The sequence below is a fragment of the Montipora foliosa genome, chromosome 11 (genome assembly GCF_036669935.1).
Source record: "Montipora foliosa isolate CH-2021 chromosome 11, ASM3666993v2, whole genome shotgun sequence".
NCBI classification, from domain to species: Eukaryota; Metazoa; Cnidaria; class Anthozoa; order Scleractinia; family Acroporidae; genus Montipora; species Montipora foliosa.
In genome coordinates, this window is record NC_090879.1 from 50,782,963 (window position 1) to 50,792,962 (window position 10,000).

At 39.1% G+C, this 10,000-nt stretch overlaps 1 protein-coding gene across 3 annotated transcripts in view; it reads left to right on the forward strand.

The window, feature by feature from the left end:
• Positions 1–10,000, forward strand: part of LOC137974669 (uncharacterized) — a 31,799-nt gene that overhangs the window by 2,038 nt on the left and 19,761 nt on the right. Inside the window, exon 1 of one of the 3 annotated variants that reach the window (XM_068821596.1) lies at positions 6,696–7,010. The exons of the other annotated variants lie outside the window; for them this stretch is intronic. The gene's annotated coding sequence lies outside the window, so the exon portion shown is untranslated. Of the gene's footprint in view, positions 1–6,695; positions 7,011–10,000 lie in introns of those variants that run through there. 3 annotated transcript variants of the gene reach the window in all.

The window sequence follows — 10,000 nt, forward strand, 5'->3', positions numbered from 1 at the left end:
TCATATAACGTTTTGCAAGATTCCTCTTTGCCTTCGGCTTGTTAAATTTTTTGACATTTTTGTTGTTATTCCCTAAACGTATGGGCAGAATTCCTGGTGTTGACTTTTAAATTAATTTGCCAATTAACTAGTAAAGAAACTTTCACCCACAAGGCTGATGCATAAGTTTATGTGAATTCAAAGTATACCTAAGAGCTGTTTTGTGGTAAAGAAAAGAAGTTATTTTAAAAGAGTTCATTTTAAATTTTGCTTAGCTGTCCAAATCTTTAATGATGCCAGGAAAAGTTTCTTCTAAAGCTGTCTGTATTAAACTCTTAACAAGATAGTACAGTTGTGTTGCCTTTTTATGGCTTAGCTTGCCTTGGCCAAGTTGTTTGAGGGTGATTAAGTGCTAATCCAGAGATCTGTTGCCAAAATCAACACTGTCCTTAGGTGTTATGGCTGTGACATGCCACATATTTTTCTTGTTTTCCTGTTTAGATATGATACTCTTTTTGAGATTAAGAGCTTTACTTGTTGGATTCTAACCTCTTCTCTCCCTTTTCCTTTATACTCCATCCTATATTAATGCATACATTTAAACTCTTGTAACTTGCTCTTGGGAACTCATCTGCTAATCCTCTCTACAGGGCACAACATCCCCAGGTAAATGTGATGTTGGATTATATTTGCCTTGCCGTGAGCTAAGCATTCTTCAAAATCAAAGCAAATTATTTCAGGCCTTCAGTGTGTCATGCATAATAGAAAGTAACCTTCACACTTCTACAAGAGATTAGGCTTGTGGATAGTTTTTCAGGACATTCAGCTGTAAATTTTTTTTTTGATGGGTTGATACAAACAAAATCTGCAGATTTTAGATCTTTATCGGAAGGCAATTCTGCTGAAGTATTTTAGGGGGCCTTTCATCGGCTTGTAAACAGTTCCCTTTTCACTTCCAACAATTTCTGTAAGAGAATTTGTGTATAATTGGCCACTCTCTGTGTTGTGATTGGCTGTTTTTGATTTGCATTGTAATCTGCTGTTTGTAACAGCCGGTTAACTGTCAAGGCAAATGTGATTGACGCCAGATAGAACTTTTTTTTTGAAGGCATATAGAACTTGAGCGGCTGGTGGAATTGGAAAGTGCAATGAACATGTTACATTAATCCTGTTTAGCAGTGAACATTATGGGCTTTCAAATTATTAGAAAATAGTTAACTAGGAGTTAAGTGAGTCTTATCTTTCACTGTTACGTGCATCTATGCATAGTTGGCTTTTAAAAAAAAAAGACACTTGCACACTGGCAGACTAAGGGAAGACAAAATTTGACACCACTTACATTTTGATTATCTCACCCCTTCAAGTTTTGTGGGTTTTAACTTGTATTTATCCATTGAAAGGACTTTTTTTTACAGCAATGTGGTTACATTCCAAGTCCCTTTGTCTGGTTAATGGTACATGTGCTTCTTTCCCTGTTTTGTGCTTAAATGTCGTAATGCGATAACTTTAATGTTGCACTTGATAGGACTAAAGCCTCTAAAAGTCGATGCAAATTGGTTTGAATTCAAATTGATGTAGGGGAAAAACAGGTGTGCAGTCCTTGACACAAGAGGAGTAAGCATGTCAGTTCTCTGTTAATGGAACTGTGCTGAATTTGAATGAATATGCCTTCATTTGTTAGTCTACTTGTGGGGAAAGAGACTATCTTAGTATTTGTTTGGTGTATTTTGTCCAAGGCATCATCTGGATTATTATTTTCTTCTCCTTGCGGCAAAATGGAGATTTAAAAGTCTGAGAATTAAAGGATTATTAAAGCAGTCGTATTGACGTCAAGATCTTTACACATCTTGTGACATTCAATTCAAATTTTAAATATTTATGAAGAAACCTAGAACAATCATATCGTTGCTTCAAACTTGGTTTTTTGACAGCAGAACCTATTAGCTAGATGCTATGTTTGTGTTGAAGTCTTAAAGTGAAGATTTTATTTTGCAAGCTTAGGCCAGTGGCAAAAACACACCAGGCTTGGCTGGGATTGAGGTAAAAGAATTACGTTAAGGCTGTAATGAATGATATAAACCTGTAATGGTTCAATATCGTTATACATTAGGTCTTGTAGTAAGCAGAATTGAAGAGGAATTCGCTTTCATGCAAGTTGAATAATATCAAAATATTGCAAGAGGACCTTTTGTATTCTAGTCATCTGGTTTACTACTAAGTTTGACGTGCATGCAAGAACATGTCCTACATGTTTTCTGGGACTTGCATCATCATCATCATCGCTTAGAAAAACTTTCCTCAATATTACTGGAATTCTCTATTATTATTATTTAATTCATATGATTCAGAGATGTCTGGTTATAATTCAGAAGAGGGATAAACACCACACAGGCTTTACTTTAGGCTTTAATTTAGCTGAAGCTCTTGCATGGTTATACAATTCTCATTTGTTTTATAGCTATGTGGAGCATCATGCTAATAATTCGAATGTTATCATTTCTATATTTAGAATAATTTGTTTGAGTCTGTTTTTAATTCCCTCTGAATATTCAAAGAAGTATCCCAACTGTTGCTTTTGAACTTTTAATTTGTCAAGAGGAGATGCATTTGTGTTGACCTGAGCTTTTGCTAATGGTTGCTTCTAATATTATTTTTTGTCTTGTCCTGTGATCAGTGTCATGACATCATAAAAGTGCTCACAGCTTGTTCCCAGATAGCCTTTTAATGTGACCTTTTTCTCCTTGGGGAGAATATTTAAAGATCTCCCGGATGATGTCCACAAGGATTTCCCCAAATCCTTGGCAAGAGTCTTGAGGATCTTGTTTCCTTGCCATTCCATGTTTTCCATGAAGCATCCTTTGTCGATCTTTCCAAGATTCTAATTTCCCTGAGATCTTGCAAGATCCTTAAAAATTTCTTAAGTTACTTCTTAAGCTCATCGTTTTAGTGCTTGGTGCTCTTAGAAGATCAGTCAAAGATCTCCATTCATCTGTACGAAGTCTTTTGACATTCTTTTAAGTGTCTCAAAGTTCACCAGCATTTGCAGGCTTTTTTGCAGGCCTGATTAGAGTAGTGGGAATCCTCAACCTTGGTAAAGAGAAAAAAAAGCAAATAATGAGTTTGTTGCATTAAGGACGGTGCCTACTAATTCAAAGGTATTTTTGCGCAGTTTATGAATGTGGGAAAAGCAGATCTTAACAAGTGTTACTGAAATCCATAAAGAAATTTTGGGGTTACCAAGCATTCTTCAAAGATAATTAATCAACAATGTTTGTAAAAGGCTTTAAAATGCAAATTAATGTATGGCCTTCTTTTCCAAATTGAAGCTTAATTATCTCTGAAAAATGCGTGGCTACCCCCATTTTCTGTTTGGATACCAAGAGCACTTGCTAAATTCCACTTTCTCCGTATAGTTTTAACCCACGCAAAAATATCCCTGCATTAGTAAGCACCATCACAGGAAACCCGAGTGTGTCGGGACGTATGCGCAATAACAATAGTAAGCACCATCCGTAAGACTAGTGGTAGTAAGAGTTTATTCACCACATATGCAGCCAAGGCTTGATTACATGGGGGATTAGCATAGCTCACGTTTGCATCAGTAACACCTAGAATTACTGATACAGTATGGCGGCGAAGTTGTTGAACTCTCAATATAGCCTTGAACTTTCTTTTACGGCACGCCCGCCTACCGCAAAGTATGGCCCTGCTTGACCTCGCTACCGAGGGTATCACATATTTTAGGAGCTCACTAGACTTAGAAATGTCAACCCTTCGAAGTAGCAATTTTCTTGCGGGTGTGTTTTCCTTGTGAGCAGTTGAGTCATTGAAATTCTACCCCCAGAATACACCTGCTCTTCTCTCTATCGACTTTACGTGATGCCGTGGGCATTAAAATATGATTAAATATATTAAAATATCGTCAGTTTTCTGATTAAAAGATGCAGCCCACAGGGTTTGCTCGGAGGGCACAAAAGGCCAATGTCAAGTTAATTTACGTGTTTTGCATAAACTAGAGCCCACGTTTTACTTGAATTTAACTTCTGAAAAAAACAAAAAAAGAAAGGAAAGGAAAGGAAAGGAACTTTATTCAAGTGTCTAATCTTCTAGCGCCGTAGAGCACTAATCGGGGACACTGTAAACTGAAATTAACGAATATTAACGCAAATCAAGTCAAATGTGTTAGTTTTTGAGGAGAGGGGAAACCGGAGTACCCGGGGAAAACCTCTCGGTGCAGAGTAGAGAACCAACAAACTCAACCGAAATAGTAGAATACTACAATAATAGACAAAACCGTTGGGAAGGTCAGCACTTTTGACGTCTTCATTGCGTCTCTCCCCTCCCCCCTATTCAATGTTGTGCAAAATTGAATGGTTTCAGTGGAAAATTGTTGTGTTACCCTCCAACATTGAATAGGGTGGAGGGGGGCTATATAAGAGAAGGTGAAACTTATTTCTTTTGCGCTTTAACAGAAGCGGGTTGAAGTACAGCTCTGGTGTGGTTCATTTACATAACCTTCCCAACTACTTTTGTTTATGATCGTAGATGCTAGCAGAAGTCCTTAACCAAAAGTCTCGGTCCGCGGTGGTATACGGCCCAGTACGGTACTATCTATTTGAACGGCTATTGCTAGATTTTTTTGCGGGGCGGTATTCCCTACCGTGCCAGACCCATGATTTTGCATTTAGCACACACAGTCCCTCGTGCAGCTGCTTGGTGGCGGAGCAATCAGACAGTTTTGGTATCAGGCCCAATCTGATTGGCTGACCTTTGTTCTCATTTTAGATAATAGATAGGCATCACGTTTACGTGAGACGCCAAAAGTCGGCTTGTCGTTTCACGTTTCACGTATGAAATAGAGAAAAGGTTGTGAGTTAAGCTTCGGCATGACCCACGGCAACTCGAGTATTTAGTTACTAAAAGGCAAAAACAAAACTCGCAGTCTTTTAAACATTGCTAGTAGAAAAAAGGCGCTATATAAAATGAAAATCCTTACCCGTCAAATTAGCTGTTTTGTCGGTCAACAGAGAGTCAACGTGAGTTTATGAAGGAAATTGCGGCAATGAGGAGTCAGTTAAGCTGATAATGTTCTTTACTCTCAATACCTGTCTGACTGACATTTCATTGAAATTGTGAAGAGAATTTACATACCGATCACTCCTGGGAGTCAATTTTAAGAGGCAAACGTCAGGCTGAAATTTCTTGTTTCTCTCCTGGTGTTACCAGCAGAAGAAAGACAAGTTGGAATAAGAAAAGTTTCTTGCTTTTATGACAAGCTGCATCCAGCCGTTTTTTTTTGTCGTTCCACTTAAACTCTTTGACTCCCATGTCTAGTCGTTCTAGCGCTGGAGCACTAATTGGGGACACTGTAAACTGAAATTAACAGTTAACGCAAATCAACTCAAATGTTGGTTTTTGAGGAGAGGGGAAACCGGAGTACCCTGAGAAAACCTCTCGGTGCAGAGTAGAGAGAACCAACAAACTCAACCCACATATGACGCCGAGTCTGGGAATTCAACCCGGGCAAGGTTGGTGGGAGGCGAGTGCTCTCACCACTGCGCCATCCCAACACCCATACATTTCTTCGTTAACCGGTTACGAGAATTTGGTGTTAAATCAGAACTCATATTTTCAAGCTAGTAATAGTAATAATCTTCATTCTCGATACTTGTCTACTTGACAGTGTATTGAAATGGAAAGGTGAATTCACTTACTTATCAATCTTGGGAATTAAATGGTTACTAAAGGCGATGCTGAATCACTCAGCGGAAAGATTTTTAACGGTCTGCGGCGATCGTGTCAATTAACCCTTCCCCACTGATAGTGAGACTTAAAGGGCGTTTTCACTCACGTGACCATCAGCCATATTTGCATAAATAGATGGTTCAATTCCCGGAGAATTAGTTTGGTACACCATCATGGCCGTCATTTCTTTGTTTTGGAACACCAACATGGCCGCCATGACGTCATGTGAAAACGCTCTATAGCTCAACTGGGTCTCGGGGAAACAAAACTGACCGTTTCCCGCGGGGCAAGTCATTAAGTGTTTTGTTGTACCTCCCAACTCCAAGGTGTTTCAAAGGTGCACGACCTGATCACGTGCGAGTCGAAAGTTCAAGTCGTTGTTTCCTTAGGGAGGTAGTGAGTTAAGACCTTTAATGCTCTATTTTCCGAGAGAAGGTTGAAAGTGCTTGATCTAAATTCATGGAACTTAGAACAAGAGCAAATTTACGAACTACCAGTAGAACGTAAATGTAGACATCTTGAAGTCGTGCTATCGACACTAATTGTTTCAAAGTCACTCATGCCACTTCTGTGTCCTTGAGAAAAACTTATCATAAGTAAAGAAACTATCTTTAAAAAATGGTGCTAGTATTTCTGAAAGCTTGCCGAGGCTTATGGGGGTAGTGTATTAATTGAAGAAACCATTCAAATAAATATGGTAACAAAAGAAACGCACACGGAAGGAGACAGTCACTTTGCTATTTAAAGGCGTGGTTAGGTTAGAAACGATAAATCCAGTTGGAGATTACAGCGGGATTTTTGCCCGAAGCGCCCCCGTGTAAAAGTCACTGCCCTTTAGCCACTGACCGCGAATTAAATTCCGCCCTCCTTGTTTTCTTCTTGTTGAGGATTTCCGCCAGGTGTGAACCAGTCGTTCCTTTTGTTTAAGAACCTGAAAACGTGATTTCCATTGTAAATTTATTTTTGTACTTTCACAAAAGCCTGTAATAGTGAAAAGCGGTTACAATATTCATGTTGTTTCGAAATGACCGGCATCGGTTTAAACAAAGACGCCTTGTTTTCAAAGAATTTCAACTACTCGAAAGCGCACCAATCCATTGTGCATTAACATTCGGGCGAATTAAAGTTCTTTCAGAGCAATGCTGTTGGCATGGAAATCCTCTCAGAAGAGTGTTTTCAATCGAGTGACTCTTTAGTTGCTGTTCGTTTCAATAGTCACAATTGCGGAGATAAACAACCAGCTCTGTTTGATTGAACTTGTGTTGAATATAGATGCAGTTAAACAGGTTTGCCTAAATGTGTTTTGGTACAATTTTACTTTGAAGTCTTAACGGGCCATGTTTCGTTTGGTCGATTGGATTAATATTTACAGTTCTTAAGTAGATGTAAAGCCTTGTATATTGCTTGGTTATGGTAAGAAGACTTGAAAAGTTTTCGCTGGTGACGGGCCGTGAAAATCCTTGTGTAAGTTTGGCTCACAGCTGCTTATGCCCGTGTGGTTTATTGTCTCGATTAAATCCGCGAGAGCTGTGCCTCTCGGCCAGAATTTGCTCTGAAACATCAAATCAATAAGTTGCGGAAACAAGACTGGAAAGTGCTACAAGTACAGGATTACTGCCTCAGTCTCTGGGTAGGCCGTCAAGCAATTCATTTTAACAAGGCCAGTCATTTTTGAGTCTTCATTTAAAGATGTTGTCTTTCCGGCCGATAATTATTCGTCTCGTGTCATATTGTAATAAAACACCGAATGGAAGTCTCATCACATCCTGTCCGCAAAGCCGGTAAACGGTTTTCATTATTTTTTATTGTGGCGAGAGAGCGTGATGTAAGTTTTCTTTAATTTAGTCTTGTAGGGTTGAGAGTGTGCGACGAAAACGATCGATCGTTCATGTGTGTTTTTAGTTGTGTTTTTTCGTAAAACTTTAAAGTCGGAATTGGATGACTTCATTGTCAGGTTTTGATGTCTTTGCTACTGGGCTGTTTGTCCCGTGTTTTTAGACATTCAAATACCAAGGATCACGAACAAACATCTAACGTTTGTTTTTCTGCCAAGTGGCAATTCGTGGCTACCTTAATCGGTGTGTTACCCCTTTGTGAAGTGTGTTGCGTCTGCGTGATAAACGGTGCGGGTTTCAGACAATTTCCAATCAATTAAACACTTTTATATTCTTCTTAAAACGCGAAGCAAGTCGCATTCTGAGCGACGTTAATTTGCTGCTATGCAACGCACTTAGCGACGAAGATCACAGTATTTCATGTTGCTGAGAGACGTTAATTGATAGTTCCCTTTAGTTTTTCTTCAATGTTACCGAATGGTATTAGTCTTTGGTTAGTCTTAAATCTCTTTGAACACCGGTTTCCGTTGTTCAAAGCCAATCGAAGATTAATGGAGTCTTAAGTATTGCAGTTTTTTTCACTGGTTTAAAGAAGTTTCCTCGACATTTTCAACTTTCAATTTTGAGTTAAACATCTTTTCCTTCGGAATATAATTTAGGATTTTTTGACGAGAGAAATTCAAACCTCGGCTGTTTTGTGATGAGAGGAGAAAATCGGGGTACTCCGAGATAAACCTATCGGAGCTGAGCAGGTAGCCCAGGAATGTGGACAGGAAGTGCGAAATAATGGTAGTTTCTGCCCCATGAAGTTAAAAATCCCAGCTGATGGATGAGGAGCTTGGAAACGAGAGCTACTTTTACGTGGTGTATACGTCACAAATGCCTGAATTACGTGAAAAGGGAGGCTACTTTAAAGACGAATGAAGGGAGTAGTTTCTAAAGAAACTATGGTGCCGCGTCGGTGGGGAAGTAGTATACAAAAATTTAGTTTTATCAACGGAGTTGATAATGTGACAATATAATTGGATTCGCTCGAAACGTCTGCTTTTAGAATCTGTGTACGGTGGTCAATTTACATTATCAACTCCGTTGATAAAACCAAATTTTTGTGTACTTTAAAGACGTATCGGTAACTCGGAGTTTTTTGTTTTCAGCAAAATTCCAATCCTCTGGTAACTTTTAGTCTAGGCCCTCATTCTGGATTTTGGCTCTGTGGCACTGCGCAGTTAGGGTTATGAACAAAATATATTTTAGTGCAGCTCGAGAAGCAAACGGGGGTCGTGTCGTTGAGAACGAGATGTTTGTCCAATGTTGAATTCAGTGTTGTCTTATTGTGTCAAGAGGCAAGGCGTTTCAATTCGTTTCATTTTCCGGCTTATTATCAAATAGACAGTAATATGGGGCTTGTTTTGTGTCGTCACTGAGTGCGAGTAAATTTTTTCTTTTCCCTCTTTTTAACCCGATATTTGTAGATGATGTTTGACCTTTCATGTCACCAGTTTTACCATTTCAATTCAGTTTGATTGGGGCAAAAAAACCAGAAAAAACTGAAAGGAAACGTGCCACTGAAGGCAATTAACGTCATACACTTCAATTTTTGGTGCATTTCTGAAGTTTTGCAGTTTCAGTTCATTTTGAAGCAGTTGTGTGGGAAATACTTGATGCATGGACTCTGGCTTTTGTCGCTTGCATTGTGAGTTGAAGTTCACATTGTTGCTCTGGTAGGGAGACGTTTATTTCTGCTGTCAAAATGAATGACACCACACACTTTTGTGGCGGAAATAGAAGGCAGTTTAGGAGCAGGTGAAACGCTTTCTGAAACAGACTCATTGGCTGCGCTGCGCTGTGTGCAGTATGCATCTAAAGAAGAGGTGTCAACTTTCCTCTTTCTCCGTACGAAACAAACAAAAACATAAAAGTTGTGAAGATGTTTTAGGAATATGGGCGTGATAAACCACAAACGACTTTGTTCCGAAGGGAGTTCCATTGTGTGATTTATCGTTTGCCGTTCTTTGCTTGGAGACTTAGGATCTCAAAATACAAAGACCCAGTTGGAAACCGATTTTCTTTGTTAACGTTTGTGAAAAGCACTTGATGAACCCAACTTGTTTTTAGCCTGAGAGTGATCCTCTTCCGTTAAAAAAAAAAAAAACTGCGAAAAGATGCTGTGTTTTGGTGCCTTTTGCGCAAAGGTTTGAACTGACAAAATCTTGTTGTGAAAGAGAAGTAACTTATGGTACGTCATGCGTGCGCAACAGATAAATTTAGTTGGTCCACTGACCCCAAGAAAAAGAATTGTAGAATTACACAGCACCTTCCAGAGAGCCGTACAGCGATAAACCGAGAGGAGTAAAGACGAATTTCTGATAATCCGCGAGAGGGTCTGTTTAATTGGTTTAGTGAAAGAATATTTTTGCTTTAAATCTATTTAAAGCATCGGT